Genomic DNA, 18,551 nt, shown 5'->3' with positions numbered 1-18,551 from the left:
AACCGCTACTAGCACATCTTCACAGTCTGTTTCTTCTTGCTCTTCAGAATGGTCTAAAACTGGCAACTCCTGCCAAGCAACATCAGGCACATTTTCTTCAAACAAGGACCCCAACATATCTGGCTCAAGGTAGACTAACCAGTCCTCAACAGTTTTGTCAACATAATATACCAGCGGTTCTGTTTCTGGGAGAGCAAGGCCACTGAATATTTCAAAACCAAGTATCATGATTCATGTCACCGAGTCATACCATGGTTCAGAGAACCCATAGTATGGAGAAGTCTCGCCTTCTTTGATAAAGTGACCATTCATCAATAAGGAATATGGAGCCATTGGGAGTACCCTTCCGGTGCGGCGGATTTCTTCCTTCAATTTCAACAATTCTTCCATGGCTTCTTCCTCCTCCTCATTAGGTGCATATCCAAGATCGAAAATTCCATGGTTTGCTTTGATTGGGCGCCAGTGAGATGCCTTGCTTGGATCACGGCCCAAATTCATACCAGGAAAGTAATTCATTTTTCTCATCATCTTGGCAACCACAGGACTGATGGCAAAAGGTAAAGACAACTCCTCCCGAGAGGCCTCTTCATAGGAAATAGCAGCAACGTCGAACGCGAAACCATTCAAGTTATAATCTTCTGCTTCTGCAACTGGAAGGATCAGAGTTTCTCCTGTTATTTGTCCTATTTCTGGCTCTTCGTCACCTCTGACAGTGATCAACTTTCCATCTTTGATGAACTTTAATTTTTGATGAAGGGTTGAAGCGACAGCGCCTTCTTTATGCAACCAGGGACGTCCCAGAAGCATATTAAACAAGGCCTTGATATCAATGACCTGAAATTCAACCTCAAATTCTTGACCGCCTACAACAATCCTGGTGGTAAGGATCCCGACTACATTTCTGCGGGTGTTGTCATATACGAGGATTCCAAGGGTTGATTCGGCAAAATCAGTGGGACCGAAACCCAAAGTAATGGCGGTTCTCAACGGACATACATTCAACGCAGATCCGTTATCTACTAGCACAGACGACACTTTCTTGCCTTTACAGACAATAGTGACATGAAGAGCTCTAGCATGATTCCGACCTTGAGGAGGCAGCTCCTGATCTGAGAAACTAATGACTCTGGTGGCCTGGGTCAGAGCGACAACTTCAGCCAGTTGCTCTGGAGATATCTCTGAGGACACCTGCGTTGTATTCAATTCTTTTAATACAGCTTCTCTGTGTTTCTTTGATGCTATCAACAATCCCCAAACAGATATAACGGCCTGAGTTTTCTTCAACTACTGCACAACTTCATCATCTGGGTCTTTCACATATTGCGGCTCCTCTCCTCGAGCCAATGCCCCTGGATTTTCGACTCTCAATTCAGCAAGTTTGAAAATTCTTCCGCCCCTTGTAACATGTCTAACTTCATCCAATTCTGGCTCATCATAAGTAATAACTTGAGGGGCTTATGGCTCATAGGTGATCACCAAGGGAGGTATAGACTCTCTTAGGTATGACTCATCACAGAAGATGATTTGGGGTTCAGAAATGGGTTCTAAGGCACATATGAGGGTGAGAGGGTCAAACTCAGAATCTACTATGGTTATGGCATTAACGGCAGCAGGAGGGTTAGCATGACCAGGTAGCGGGTTTTGGGTAACATTCGGTCTTGGCTGGAATGCAATGACTTTCTCGTCAATGAGTTTCTGAATTCTAAATTTCAAGGCAATGCAGTTGTCAGTAAGATGACCAGGACCTCTGTGGTACTCACAGTGTAGGTCAGCTCGCCAATTTGCAGGTAAAGGATTGGGGGGAGGCCGGATGGCAGGTAGGGTTATGCGACCTGAAGCAAGACACTGCTTAAGCACTTCTGAAGATGGAATAGGAAGAGGGGTAAATTCTACCTGGGTTCGTTGCTGAGGTGCGGTCGCGGGTTGGGCATAGTCCAACATTAGAGGTTCTTGGGACTTAGAGGACTGAGCATTGGAACGAGCGATACTACTGACTTGGGCTGGCGGGGACTTTTTAAAATCTCTGGGGTTTGGGTTGCTACGGTACCTTGAGCCATAGCCTCCTCTATCTGGGTGCCTGCTACAATGAAGTGCTTGAAATCTGGATAATATTGCAATGACATGTGATACTGGAGTTGTGGGGAAATATTTTTCATGATTATTTGAACCTGCTCTTCCTCAGAAGGGCGCTCCATCATCTGGGCTGCTGTCTCCTCCATCTTTTCACAAAGATTAGAAAAGATTCCCTTGAGTCTTGCTTGGTTCTCTCTAAATCCTTTCTGGTGATTTTTGTCCCATCATCATATTTGAATTGCCTGATGAACTGTTCACCGATATCCTTCCATGTCCTATAACGAGTCTTGTCTAGGACCATGAACCACCTTCTAGCGACCTTGGTTAGAGAAATCGGGAACAATTGAGCCATTTGCTCAGCAGATAGACCTTGAGGCTGGCACATGATAGTGAACATTTGCAAGTGTGTGATCGGACAACCCACACCGTCATACTTGTCGAAATCTGGCATTTGAAAATTGGCAGGGAGACGGATTTCGGGACAGTGTAAAATCACTTGGGTTGAAACCACCCTGGTCTTGAAGTTGGATGTCTTGAACTTTCCTGGTAAGACTTTCTAATTTTTCCATAACTGTCTTATCAACCGTGGACTGAGGAGGCTTACTGCGATCCTCGCTGTACTGCTCTTTTTCTAAGTCTTCTTCGGCTTTATCAGGGATAGTGATGAACACTGGCTGGGCAGGTGCTATTGAAGTAGCTGCTTGGTGCATAGGCCCTTTATCTTTGGAAGACGATGGCGCCAACTTCTTGGAAAGCTGGGCTTTGATAACTCGGTTCTCCTCTTTGAGCTCTTGAAGTTGCTGGAGAATTAAGGTGAGGGTATTGGTAACAGTAACAGGTGGAGGATTATCCTGGTTTTCTGCCATTGGTGAGGATGAGAAAGAAGGAGATGCTGGGGTTCTCAGAGAGGGTGGCGGAGAGACAGAATTCCTCTCCAATCGCGAAGAGATCCGAACCCAATGAGCAGTAGGCTTAGCTATGGTGTTACTTCCTTGAAATATTTGAAAGACATATTTTAAAATCACAGAAAAAATGGACGATGATACACACATAGACGAAGATAATGAAAGAGAAAGATGGACTTTATTGATCAATCATTAAAGTTTGAGTACATGGTTCATTCTTTCAAAGATAAACGGATAAGATTAAACATGGAACTAAGCATTCTTTTTAGACTTCTTCTTCGGACGACAATCTTCCTCAGCTGACTCTTTTCAAGGTTTGATGATTCTGACATCCCAAGCAGATGAAACAGCTTTGACAATCTTGGGCTTGAGATCCACAGGCGGATAAAAATGACGAAGGGGAGGCACAATAGATTGCTCCCTTCCATACTGACGCAGGATCCTGGCAGGAACATAAAAGGAAGTCTTTTTGAGACCAAGAAGGCGAACGTAGTTAGCTTCTCCGGTGTTGAAGACAGCTTCTTGGATTCCAGGGATTTGCCAATAAATCTGATCTTGTTGGCGGGAACTTAACCAATCAGCCCAACCGCTTTTATGATCGAAGGAAACATCATGACGCCATTCGCTGAAGGTGTACGACGTATGATCAAAATGGACAGGAGCTGCAATTTTTAACTTGTGGCTCAACCACACCTGGAGTAATGCAGGACATCCTGAGAAGGACCCAACGAAAGAGCGAACATAAGAGCCTGGACCTGAGCTGGCACGAAGACCAGCCATATCATCCAATCCATTGAAGGTTTCCGCAAGTATAGTAGGAATTGGATTGGCGCCACGATCCATTTGATCAACGAGGTCCAAAAGAACAGCTGACGCAAAGCGAGAAGGCTGGACAGTGAGGAACCTAGCAAAGGAGCAGAATCTCAAAGCGCGACGTTGGGCTTTTTGAATATCAACAGCACCAATGTGTCCAATAGGAGGGTAAATGTCAATCAGTTGTTGCATGGACACCTCTTGGCCTTTCATGAAAGAGTTCATGGATTCATCTGGATTATTCATTAAGCGAAGGAACAAAGGACGATAATTTGGAACACAGGATGGCTTCACTAGAGGGCCATCCACAGGATATTCCAATAAGGCACACCATTCTTCAAAGGTGGGACACATTTCTTGGTTGCCAGAACAGAAGACATGATGATTGAGATCCCAACACTCTGATGCGGCATAGAGTAATCCCCAATCCAGCTTAATGGTTGCCACGTAGCCGAAGAGATTTTTCTCTTGCTCACTTATGGCATAGATGTGAGATTCCCTTAATGTACCACGGATCCAATCAAGAATTGTATGAGTAGACATAGTGCCTGTAAGCCAAGAGAAAGGATACAAGAATGATCAGGGTTATATGAACACGAGATTAGGATAAGTTCCTGCCAGTAAAAGAAAGTATGAATACATGATCGAATCACATGATAGAAGATTGAAAGGCATACGATCAAAAGATGAGATGAGATAGCATAAGATTGCTTTTAATGGATAGATCATGAATGACTAATCCTATGAGATCTTCGGAAATGATGGGATTTATATCCTAACCGTAAAGGGAAAGTTTTTTGATCTTCGTACATTTTAACAGTGTTACCTGAAGGCATCAAACCCTAATCCTAATCTAGCAGAGTGGAGAGAGGATCTCGACTCATGACTTTGTTTGTGCACCTAAGGACCGATCGTAGCCATTGGAAGATGGACCACGGCCTAATCTAGACACAAATGGGTAGGATATCCTAAGCTAGGCTCACACACGTGATGCACATGTGTTCGTATATTACATGCATGTGTGGGTTAATCTAGGGGTAAGGCCAAGAGTTCCCTTAGCGCGAATCCGTGCTCAATATACTGTACCAGTGTCCCGTGTATCAGTACGTGAACAAGAGATCCGTTTACGTACCATGAAGGTACTAGGCTAAGAGTAAAATGCTTCTCTAGCACAGAGGCACCAGGTGATGAAATCCCAGTCAACCATGCTAGATAACACTCCGGGTTCCTAAAACAGGATGTGTGTGCATGTGAGATGCAAGAGTTTAGATGCAAGTAATGTAAATGTGTACAATAAGTTCGCGCAATCTATGATGCCTTCAGGTTTTGTTAGATTAAGTTTGAGTATGATATGATGAGAAAATAAAACAAGACAAACTAATCTAACAGGTATATAAGAGATAGAGTTTTCATGAGCCAGTTAAATTAAATCCAAATGAGTTATCCTTTGAAGTTTTGATGAAGTTAGGTGGTCCTCAGCAGAGTCGCCAAACTGTGAGACCCGATCCCGCGAGAGGGGTGGGGCGCGAGCCGCTACGCTCTCTCTTGGTCTCTCGTACCCACGCGGTTGGCGTGTGCTCTTTTATTATTGATTTTAATTCGTCTTTTATATGAACTTGGGATCACTAAGGTAATCCGAATTCCACACAAAAGAGAGTGCCAGAGTCGCCACCTAGATGTGGGATCTAGGACCCATAATTAACCAAAAATCTAGACTCGTTACCTGGTTACAATAATGGAAGGTATGGGGAGTTATCCACCACATGCACCATTCCTGCCCGATAATCGGTCTTCAATTCCAAAAGTTAACTCTTTTGAATTTCTTTTAAATGGCTCATTTAACTCTATGTTAGTGTGCTAACTATGTGACATTCATCCTATGATCTAATTTCAATGTAGATCCTAAATGTATATCTTGATTTCTTAATTTGTTTGAATTCAATCTAAGTGAATGTTCTCCTAAAATTCTAATTTCATGGAAAGTCTTTAGTGATTTAATTAAGAATTTACAAAAAAATTAATATACAAAACCCCACAATTTGTTGTGGAGCCGACTCGTGATTGATATGCCATCAAGCATCCAAGCTGCCTACGTACCCAAGCCTCACTGGGATCAGAGTCGACGTAGTTCGGTGCACCTAAGCTAAGCTACTTATGCCTAACTCAACTAAGACACCGATCTAGACTGGATTGACTGTTTCAACAGTTTTAAGAGAAGTTACTTAATTCAAGTTGAAGATTTTATTATCCTAGGACTTCATCTAAGATGCTATATGATCATATTTAAGTGCAAGATGTCCCATAGACTAATGCATGTTAACCTACATCCTAGGTAACTAGGCTTGTCCTAGGGAAAGATTGGGTGACTAGTGTAACTAGACCTATGGCACGGTTGCTATCTATAGCAAACGTCCGTGATAAGGCTGGACTCCTAACTCTAGGACTCCCTAAAACCTAGGACTCTCTAAAACCTAGGACACGACATGACGTAAGTGTTCCTAAATAGGGCTCTAATGGTTCTTATGACGGAAACCACAATCCAACGGTTCCGAAAGACATGAGATAAATCGATTCAAGTTCTTGAAGTTAATAAATTTATGATTTCAAGGATTTTCGGTTTCTGAACATTTAAGGAATACCAAAGGTTCTAGGGTTCACCAATTTCGGCCTCGAATAACATCCACGGAAGGGAATCGTACGCTCTTCCCTAGTGCAATTTAATACTTAAGTTATAACACCTTATTGCCTGGCATATCTCTCAGGATTTCCGTGGACAGTAAACCTCGGAGCCAATAACATGCTATAGCTTAAATACTCAAATTGTTAAGGATCGATTGCAATTGGGATACGATTATGAATGCTATGGCCATTTTACAAGGGAAATCTAGGGCTCCTAAGATTTCTGTTTCAATAGATTAAGGAGTGAACATGTGACAGAAATTTAAGGTTCCTTAGAAATTTTCATAATGATTTTGATTGATTTCAATTTTTAATGGATTTTATCAATTTCAGACTACCTGAGCAATTTTGCAAGTGAACTCATTGCAAACAAATTCTAAATAAATCAAAATTTTTACAGCAACAAGATATGAAGGAATGTAGCTAACTGGAAAATTTTTATGGATTTTTATATTAAGCTCCTATTAATTTTTGATTTAATAACAATGAGACCATATTGTTAAAATAACACTGAAACTATTAGAAATAGAAGTCTAAATTCATTGAAATTTTCTATAGTAGTAAGATATGAGTAAATATAGTATGCTGTGAGATTGTCACGAATATTAGATACTATTTACTATCAATTTCGGATTTTTGAATTTTTAGACCAGATTATGAATTTACACTACATCCCTTAGGAATCAAATTTCAAAGCAATTGAAAATTTTACAGCAGAATGAAATATGGAATATAGGACTACTGTAAAAATTTTGAGAATTTTAATTGTGATTTGATGTCAGTAACAAATCTCACAAAATCTGATTGTTTCCAAAGAAAATATCAAACAATATACCAAATAAAATCCTAAAATCATTAAAAATTCATGGTAGAATATATCAGCATCATATTATTGTTCCACGAAATTTCATTAATTTTAGAACCTATTTGGTATATTTTTCATTTTTCTTCTTCAAAAAGATGTTTTTGAAGAGTTTTCTATTTTTAAAACATGATTTTTGAGAAAATTACGACTTTGGAAAATGTCCTTTAACAATGTTCTGATGTGATGAACATAAAAATATTTTAATATTCCGAAAAATAGGTCATCCTGAGATAGCTATTTTTTCAATTTCTCAATATCTCAGTCATTATTTCAAATAAAATTCTAATCTTCACTCAAATTCTCGAAATCCTTTGATCCAATGTCCGATCCGATAGTTCTATTAGTTTATTTAAACAGATCAGTATATTAAATTTTGAGACGAATCGGACTTGAAACACTCATGTAAAACACGACTTTGAGTCCACCCACATAATATTGAATTAAATACGCTTAAATGCTAAAACCATGCAAAAAATATATAAAAAATACAGAATAATTCTGGAAAAATCTGAGAAGAAAGAACCTACCTTTAATCGAGATCCTTGCTGAATCCAAGAGCCTAAGAATCCGAGAAAGTTCGCCGACGTGCAATCCGATTCCCTTTCTTTCTCTTTTTCTTTGTTTTTCTTCACCACTGTGGAGAAGGAGAGAGAGATAGAGAGAGAGAGAGAGATAACAGAGATAACAGAGAGAGAGAGAGTGAGAATGAGATAACAGAGAGATAGTGAGAGCTAGAGAGATAACAGAGATGACAGAGAGAGAGTGAGAGTGAGAGAGACGACAGAGAGAGAGTTGAGAGAGATAGAGAGATAACAGAGAGTGAGATAGATATAGAGTGAGAGAGGCGACAGAGAGAGAGTTGAGAGAGATAGCGACAACAGAGAGGGAGTGAGATATACAGTGAGAGAGACGGCAGAGAGAGAGTTGAGAGGGATAGAGATGACAGAGAGGAGAGTTTGAGATGGTGAGAGTGCTGTATGGTAGAGATTAAAGAGAGGAGAGTGAGAGATGGTGAGAGGGCTGTATGGTAGAGAGAGAGATCAAAGTTTTTCTTTCTTTCTTTCTTTTTGGGAGAACAACGAGACTCTGATTTTTTTTTGTTTTTGTGAAATGGAAAAGACGATACTCTGTTTTTTCTTGAAATGGAGCTTGGGCTTTGTTGTTTAGAAAGATGGAGATCTTCCGGCTCTATTTGGAGAGATGGGATGAGAACTGCCGTTTGATCTATGGAGAGAGGTGAGTGGGCTTGATATCTAAGAGGAGAAAGTGGGAACGAGGGACGCTCTGTTATGGGTCTTTTTTCAAAAAACCGTGAGATGGGAGAGGGATATGTAGGGATGAGAACTGTTGTGGAGGGTGTAGGAAGAGGGAGATGAGAGGATGAAAAGAGCTGTTGAGAGTGGGTCAAAATGAGAGAGAACCGAGTGAGAGAGAAAAAATACCCCAATGAGAGCTTGTTTTCACAGCCCATAGAGACCAAAGCTTTTTTTTTGTTTCCTCTTTTCCCCAGTCTGCCGCCTCCTCCCTTTCTTGCCCGACCAAGAGTTTTTTTTTTTTTTTTTTTTTTAAATAAAAAGCCGAATGTTGCTACCTTTAACATATTGTCTTTCTCTCTTTTTTAGGATGGTTTCACCCCAAGTCGAGCAACAGAATCTAACGTTGCCCCATTTGCCAAAGAAAACTGCCATAGCTTTTTAAAGGTATGTTGCCCGAATACACTTACTTGCCAAAAATAAGAAAAGAGTTTTCTTACTTACTCGCATAAGATCATTATTGCCATTTTTCTTGGGACAAATTCCTTTTGAATTCTCTTTATATTTGACCTCTTTTTAGTATAATAATATACTTCTAATACTGCCCTTGATTATAAATCTTCACTAATCAATACCCATGCTGAGATAACCTTAAAGTGGGTCCCATACGTGTAGTCTCCACATATTGTGTTCAACATTAGCCGAACTATACATGCTGTAACAAGATTTTGATTTTTTAAACATGGGTCCCATCTGTGTTAACCGAATACTCTTGAAATTCATTTGGCTTCCTAAATAATGGTGGGCCCCACTTCGAGTGAATTCTTCTTGCATTGCACTACTTGCATTCAAATCCCCTCCATTGGATGATCTCAACCGTCCAATTTATGGGTCACGGCCCAAATCGATTGCGCGCCCCAAATCACTTCCATAGAATGGTCCGAACTGTCCATTTGTTAGGATTCGCCCTAAATGGTTTGTGCGCCAAAATTATTTCCATGGGATGATCCAAACAGTCCATGCGATGGACTGCGGCATAAACGGAATATTCCTCGAAATTGATTCAAATTAGAATGATCCGAACCATTGATTTGCTAGGCTACCATGTAAGGTTGCGCCCTCTAAATAAATTTCGTGAAATGATCCAATCTGTCCAATTGATGCAACATAATGTAAATTGGTTGTGCTCCATAATGATCTCCATGAGCTAATCCGAGCCAACAAATGCCGAGATAGATGTGAATTGGTTGCGCCCCCTAACTCATTTCCTTATAATAATCGAGAACTTCCCATTAATGGACCACAAAGCAAATTGGCCGTGCCCTCTTAAACCTTTTCCATCAGATGATCCAAACCGGGCTGCAATGTCCATTGGCCGAAATACACTATGCCCATTATGAAAACAACGCAGTTCACACTTGCTTGATCCAAATCTAATCGAAATGTTCAATGCGCGGCCACCCAGTGGGTCCAAATTCTCTCTTGTTTTGATTCTTGCGAATAACCCTTCTCAACACTTAGCAAGACAACACGAAGCATGACGGAAATGACCGAAAAGATTTAAAAATGTAAGAGACGGACGCGGAAAGGAAAGACACTAGAAAACCGATAGAAAAATACTAACTTCTTTGTTGATTAAAGCAGAGCAAAATGGGGGTGTCTACAAGGAGCAGAATCTCAAAGCGCGACGTCGGGCTTTTTGAATATCAACAACACCAATGTGTCTAATAGGAGGGTAAATGTCAATAGCATGCTATCTAGTTGAAGCATTCTCAACTAATGTTCCCACATATGTAAAGCAAGAACAGCCAAATTGATAATCCTTCCTTTCACTCGGTCGTTTTCCAGAGGAGTAAATAGTAGGATTCCAAAATGAAGAAATCTTGAGATCTTCAATTTCTTTCAAAATTGCCGCATGTATCTTCCCTCCACCAAATAACTACATATATAAGCCATTTTTCTAACAAAATCAGTTCTTTCCAAATCAATATACATAAAGGAGTCTTTTTTTATAGAATCCGTCTTACTTGCCCATAGGACAAGAACCTGCTTTTAATCTTGAATTTAGATCAATTCCAAATGGGACCCACGCATGAGCTTTTGTGACCGCACACAACCTTTCTATACAAGTGTGGATGGATTAGAAAAATATTGTCATGAGAATTCAACTCACACAATTTCCCCACAAGATAGAGCTTATCTTGTTCAAAGTGGGCCTCATTCCAAGTGAACCGAACACTTGTGGAAATGAAAATCAATTCTGTAAAATTTTGATGAGCTTTTGCAACACTAGTGGACCCCACTTGGCTGCAAGGACTAAACTACCGAACTCTCATTTGTCTTAAAACCAATACAAGGTGGATAACACAAGAGTAATGCTTATGTGTGGGACCCCATCCAATAATGACCTAATGTATGTGGTTGGAAATTCTTATGACTGTGGGTCTTCTCAATGTTGGCCCAATACTCTTTCTATTGGATAATCCAATCCGTCCAATTAATAAGCCACGGCCCAAATGGAATGCACCCTATAATTGTTTCCATAAGATGATCCGAAATGTTCATTTAACGAGCCATACATGGGTCATAGCCCGTAAATTACTTCCCTCTGATGATCTAGTCCATCCAAATGATGGGCCAACCCATAGATTGATTGTGACCACCTAAATCATTTCTATATAATGATCCTAGCTATCCAATTGTTGGGTCGCGGCATAAATGAATTGTGCCCCACCAAATCATTTCCATTAAATTTCAATGCTTTTAATCATGGGCCCCACATAAATTTGACAAATTTCATCACACAACATCCCATCTTTAAGTGGGACTCAAAAGAATAAGATAAATTTAAATCACTTTGGATAGGGCCCACAGATATTTAATGGACCACTCGATTTGGAGGGTCCACCCATGGAAAGCGATTTTATTTATTAGATTCAATAAGCTCAAAACTCATATTTTTCATGAATATCAATGCAGGGCACACCTGCTTGATCCCATTCCAATCGAAATGTTCAATGTGAGCTCACCCAGTAGGTCCATATTCTCTCTTAATTAGATTCTTGTGACTAACCTTCCTCAACACCTGACGGAAAAATGCGAAAATATTGGAAATGACAAAAAAGATCGAGAAAACATAAGAGACGGACACCAAAATGGAAAATACTGGAAAAGACAGATAAAAAAATACTAACTCCTTCGCTGATTAAGGTGGGCCAAAATGGGCGTGTCTACAGCGCTGGCAAGCCAGGGGGACGGCCCAATCCTGCAAAGGAAGGTTTTATCTCCATAATGATGAAAAGGGCCGCACACCTCCCTTTAAAATGGAGGGAAAGGAAGAAGAAAGGGATGGACTTTTTCTCTAGAAAAAGGACCTTCCTCTGAAGAAAAGGATTTTCACCCGTTCTCCACTCCGCCACACCGGAAAAAGAGGCGAGGCAACAACAGAGGAGGCTAGGAACTCAATCCTACTCTCCCTGCTAGTCCCCTCCGACCCACTCACTCACGCACCCAGGAAAAATCCCGCGCGTTGCCCCTGGTAACCCTGATCGGAACCCCTTCCCCCCTCTCACTGTTCTTTATATTGATTGGTCGAAGGATCTGACTTGGGTATCGAAGCGGTCGTCCGGGACCCACCCCGGACCCCCCTGACCCCCTTTGTTTGTGATTGCAGACCCCGCGGAGGCCCTCTACCGACAGCGCGATCGCAGACCCGGATTCAGACGCCATCAAGGAGGATATCTTGATTTTCTCTTTTGATAAATAATGTTTTATCCACCTTTCCGATCTCAAAACCTTTTTCTATTAGGAAGGTGCAAAGCCTCTCCTACCAAGCTCTAGGAGCTTGCTTCAACCCATATAAAGCTCTATCAAGCTTGAAGACAAGATTTGGATGTTTGTAGTCTTCAAAACCTGGAGGTTGCTCAATATACACTTCCTCTTGGATATAGCCATTTAGGAAGGCACTTTTGACATCTATTTGATATAATTTAAATCCTTTATGAGATGCATATGCTAAGAGTATCCTAATAGCTTCCATACGAGCAACATGAGCAAATGTCTCATCATAGTCTCTTCCTTCCTCCTGATTGTACCCTTGGGCTACAAGCCTAGCTTTATTTCTAGTGATAATTCCATTTTCATCCATTTTGTTTCTATACACCCATCTTGTGCCAATGACTGGATGATCACTAGGCCTAGGCACTAGCCACCACACCTTGCTCCTTTCGAATTGACTCAACTCTTCTTGCATAGCCATCAACCAATATTCATCCTTTTCGGCTTCCTTGATGGACTTAGGTTCTAATTCAGATAGGAACGCCAAGTTGTTACTCACACTTCGATAGTATGATCTAGTTCTTACCGGCGATGTGGCATCACCTAAGATTTGGAATTCAGGATGATCTACCAATATTCTCCTATCCCTAGGTAATGAGTCATCATCTACACTCTCAACTTCCTCACTAGGTAATGTATTATTTGTAGATGCATGGGGAAGAGCATTTGTCTTAGGTAAGAGGTGTTCAATAGGTTCATCCTCATCATGTGGCATTTCTTGAGGTGTTGGCTCTCTCTCATCAAATGTAACATGCATGGATTCTTCTACAACTAGGGTTCTTCTATTAAATACTCTATATGCCTTGCTATGTGTAGAATACCCTAAGAATATGCCATCATCCGACTTCTTATCAAATTTGTGTAAGTTATCTTTGATGTTCAAGATGTAGCATCTACAACCAAACACTCTAAAGTAGCTTATATTTGGTTTCAAGTTTTTCCAAAGCTGATAAGGTGTTTTCTTAAAAATTGGCCTCATATACACCATATTTATGATATAGCAAGCGGTGCTAACCGCCTCCGCCCAAAAATATTTAGGGTGATCATTCTCATGTAACATGGTTCTAGCCACATCTTGGAGGGTTCGGTTCTTTCTTTCTACAACCCTATTTTGTTGAGGTGTCCTAGGTGCCGAAAAGTTGTGTTTGATGTCATGTTCATTACAATAAGTGTCAAAGTGTATATTTTCAAATTCCGTTCAATGGTCACTCCTAATGTAAGATATGACAATACCTTTCTCATTTTAGACTTGATTACACAACTTAAGAAAATTTTCATAGGTTTCATCTTTATGTTCTAAAAATATGACCCATGTAAATCGTGAGTAGTCATCCACAACAACAAACACGTACCTCTTTCTACCTATGCTACTTGTCTTCATTGGTCCAAAAAGATCTATATGAAGTAGTTACAAGGGGTAAGTGGTTGAGATCATACTTTTAGGGGCAAATGAGCTCTTCAATTGTTTGCCTAATTGACAAATTCTACAAATGTGATCTTTGGTGTACTTGAACTTAGGCAACCCTCTAACACTTTCTTTTGAGGAGAGGGTTGAAATGAGATCCATTCCGGCATGACCCAACCTCCTATGCCATAACCAAGAATCTTCACTAATGGCATTAAGACAAGTTATATTTTGGAGTCTAAGATCATCTACCCCAATAGTGTAAATGTTATTGTCTCTAGAACCTATGAATTGCACTTTTCCATCTATCTTATTTTTAACAATGCATTTGTCGGGGTTGAAGACTACTTCAAAACCATTGTCACACAATTTACTAATGTTAATAAGATTATGAGATAAGCCATCAACATAAAGTACATCATGTATGGGAGAGGTAGAGTTACCTATGGTGCATTCTCCTTTAACTTTTCCTTTCTTATCATCTCCAAAGGTAACATCTCCACCATCCTTGAGTGATAGGGATGCTGTAAGCCCAATGGTTCCCACCTTGGCATTCCCATCTTCTTTTGATGATTCCAATACACAAGTGATTTTATATCACTAATGTGTTTGATTGTCTAAGTTGTAGATCATGATTGTATTAAGTCAAGATTGCTTGGATTGAGGCCAAGAAGCTCTGATTGGACCACATTCGGAAGGCCAAAGACATTGGAGATCCAAGACGCATGAAGACTTGAAGCATCGCAATTGAAGATCGAAGTCGTTTTAGAATGTAAAGATCCAATCCTAGTGTAGATGTTTTGAGGCATAAATAAAGTAAATAATCTCACACACCCTTAAATGTTTAAGAGATTGTCCTTGTGGTGTTCCAACACTTTGGAACCCTCATAACAATCCCAACTTGGTGTAGAGTTGGAAGCCCAAGAAACAGAATTGAAAATCTGCTGGAAATAGGCTTCAAGGAACTCCGAGCTCGGAACTCCGAGAAATGGTCCAGTAACTTTTTTCCAACTTCTGTTTGTATTCCTGGAACTCTGAAAGAAATTCTCGGAACTCCGAGAATTTCTCGAAACTCTGAGACCACTATAAGGGGAAAAATATATCCGTTGGGGAACTTTGCCAGAATTACGACTATGCCCCCAAACGGTCATATTTGGTTTTTTCTATATATATGGGTATTCTAAACCTCCCAATTATCAATCCTAACACTCTAAAAACCTATTGAAAAACCCTAAGAGTGAATCAAGCTTGTTTATGCATCTCATCCTCTAGAATTAGGATTTGGATGATTAGGCTCAAATTTGTACATCTTCTACAAATCTTTGTAAACCCTTGTGAGGGATTTTTTTGTTCTTTCTTTCTTTATTCAAAAGATTGTATTCGGGCGAGTGTTCGGAGAAGCAGAGCCCTCTCTCTGTGGTGAGGATTGCCACAAGGTTAAAGGCAATTGGAATTCTAATCGGCACCGATCTTCTCCGAAGTTAACAAGATCAAATAGTGAAGCCATCAACGAGTTTGGTTGGTGGAGTGGAGTAGGCCTCGCGTTGGAGGACCGAACCACTTCTAATCTCGGGTGCACTCTCTCTTATCTCTTGCTTTACATTTGCACTGCACTTAGGATTTAACTTGTGCGCTTAATTTTCATCTTTGATCTCTTAATCTTCAAATTTGGGTTGGAGTTTTCAAAAGATTAAAACTTGTTAAGTAACCTAAATTTTCCCTCATCATTAGTTGCCAATAGAATAAGTACTCGGACCTACCCTTGGAGTTTCACTTGGTATCAGAGCCTTGGCTCTTAAAAGATTTTCTTTTCTTAAAATCTTTGGTAATTTTTTTTTTTAAATTTTAACAAGGGAAAGATGATAAGATCATTGGCAACTTTCTAATTGTGAAATGGCAAACATAAATGGAATCAGACTTCTGGAAGGCCATTCCACAACTAGACCTCCTTTCTTTGATGGGTCCAACTGTGGACATTGGAAGACAAGGATGCGCATCTATCTTCATTCGATAGATGTGGAGCTTTGGCATATTGTAGAAAATGGATACACTTTGCCTTCCAAACCATTTGAAGAATGGAATGTTGTAGAGAAAAGGCATGCAAATTTAAATTACAAAGCTATAAACTATTTGTTTTGCGCCTTATCTACGAAGGAGTTTAATGGAGTAGCTCTTTTTTATTCCGCCAAGGTTATTTGGGATACTCTTGCCGTTACTCATGAGGGAACATCACAAGTCAAGGATTCCAAAATAAACTTGTTAAAGAGCAAATATGAAATATTTAGAATGGGTCAAAATGAAAGTATTTCCGAAATGTATACCCGATTTTCTAAAATATCAAATGAATTGGCTAATCTTGGTAAATCTTATCCTACTGATGAGCTTGTGAGTAAGTTGCTTAGGTCACTTCCTCCATATTGGGATCCAAAGGTCACCGCTATACAAGAATCAAAGGATCTCAAGACGCTAACTATGGAGGAGCTTGTAGGATCTCTTATTACTCATGAGATGCTCCTCAGTAGCCGACAAGAGGAGAAGAAGCCAAAAGAGAAAGAAAAAGATAGTAGATCATTAGCACTCAAGGTGAAAGCGGACTCATCTTCCTCAAGTGAGGCGGATAGTGATGAAAAAGAAGCTTTGAGAAAATTCATAAGCTTATGGAGAAAGAAGCACAAAAAGGATAAAAAGAAGAAGAAAGAAGAAAGTGAAGTAGGAGGAGGAATAAGGTGTTACAATTGTAAGAAGACGGGACACAAAAGACCGGAGTGTCCACTTCTCAAGTCATCTTCCTCAAAGTACAAGGGAAAGAAGGATTGGAAGAAGAACAAGGGTCTTGTAGCCGCCTGGGATGCTTCTAGCACTTTGGAAAAAAGCTCAAGTGAAGGGGAAACTAATAAGGATGATCTTTGCTTCATGGCACTCACCTATGAAGATGAGGTAAATTCTAACCCCTCTTGTAATTCATCAAGTAGTGATAGTGGAAACATATCTTATGATGAATTGTGCATTACTTTGCATTCTCAAATTTCAAAAAATAAAGTTCTTAAAAAATCTATTTCAAAATTAGAAAATGAACTTGATGTTTTGAAAAATGAATCTTCTTCTTCCAAATCTCAAGCTAAAGTAAAAATTGAAAATTTTAAACTTGAGATTGAAACCCTTAAGGGTTGTTTGGATGAGAAATCTTGCCAAATTGCTAAACTCCAAAATGTGACAAGCTCTTCCAAATCTTATGAAGATGACACTAATGATTTTTTTAATCAAATAACCCATCTTCACAATGAAAATAAAAGGTTAAGATTATGTCTCCATAGATTCCTAAATGGTGATAAAATTATTGACATAATCTTGAAGAAGGCTAGTCATAGACCTAATCATGTATTTTATGATAGGACTAGTCTATCTAACCCTCATGTTAGATGCAATTATTGTGGAATCAATGGTCACTACCAATTCCAATGTGCATCTAAGATTAGGGATTGTGGTGGAACCAAGAAATCTTGGGTTCCCAAAGCCTCCATATGATTCTCTTCATATGTGTTCTTTTTGGATTAGGGGCTTGCACTTAATAATTTGTATATCCTTATCTTTGAATTTTAAAATCCCCTCCTGTATTGAATTTATTTTCCCAATAGGGGGAGTTCTATGTTTGACTTAATCCTTGAAAAAGGGCGAGCCTAAAATTGAAAATTTTATCCCTTTGATTTTCTTTTACCCCATCTTTTTTATAGATGCCAAAGGGGGAGAAAAATCTAGTGTAAGGAAATATATGTGTGCTTTTATTGAAAAATCTCTTGTGCTTGTCATCATCAAAAAGGGGGAGATTGTAAGCCCAATGGTTCCCACCTTGGCATCTTCTTTTGATGATTCCAATACACAGGTGATTTTATATCACTAATGTGTTTGATTGTCTAAGTTGTAGATCATGATTGTATTAAGTCAAGATTGCTTGGATTGAGGCTAAGAAGCTCTCATTGGACCGCATTCGGAAGGCCAAAGACATCGAAGATCCAAGACGCATGAAGACTTGAAGCATCGCAATTGAAGATCGAAGTCGTTTTAGAATGTAAAGATCCAATCCTAGTGTAGATGTTTTAAGGCATAAATAAAGTAAATAATCTCACACATCCTAAAATGTTTAAGAGATTGTCATTGTGGTGTTCCAACACTTTGGAACTCTCATAACAATCCCAACTTGGTGTAGAGTTGGAAGCCTAAGAAACAGAATTGAAAATCTACTGGAAATAGGCTTCTCGGAACTCCGAGAGATTCCTCGGAGTTCGAGAGATTCCTCAAAGCTCCGAGAAATGGTCCAGTAACATTTTTTCAACTTCTGTTTGTATTCCCGGAACTCCGAGAGAAATTCTCGGAACTCCGAGACCACTATAACGGGAAAAATATATCCGTTGAGGAACTTTGCCAGAATTACGACTATGCCCCCAAACGGTCATATTTGGTTTTTTCTATATATATGGGTATTCTAAACCTCCCAATTATCAATCCTAACACTCTAAAAACCTATTGGAAAATCCTAAGAGTGAATCAAGCTTGTTTATGCCTCTCATCCTTTAGAATTAGGATTTGGATCATTAGGCTCAAATTTGTACATCTTCTACAAATCTATGTAAACCCTTGTGAGGGATTTTTTTGTTCTTTCTTACTTTATTCAAAAGATTGTATTCGGGCGAGTGTTCGGAGAAGCGGAGCCCTCTCTCCGTGGT

Source organism: Tasmannia lanceolata, unplaced genomic scaffold, assembly GCF_043159265.1.
Source record: "Tasmannia lanceolata isolate RefF3 unplaced genomic scaffold, GAP_Taslan_0.1 ptg000012l, whole genome shotgun sequence".
NCBI lineage: Eukaryota > Viridiplantae > Streptophyta > Magnoliopsida > Canellales > Winteraceae > Tasmannia > Tasmannia lanceolata.
This window is presented reverse-complemented; position numbering follows the sequence as displayed.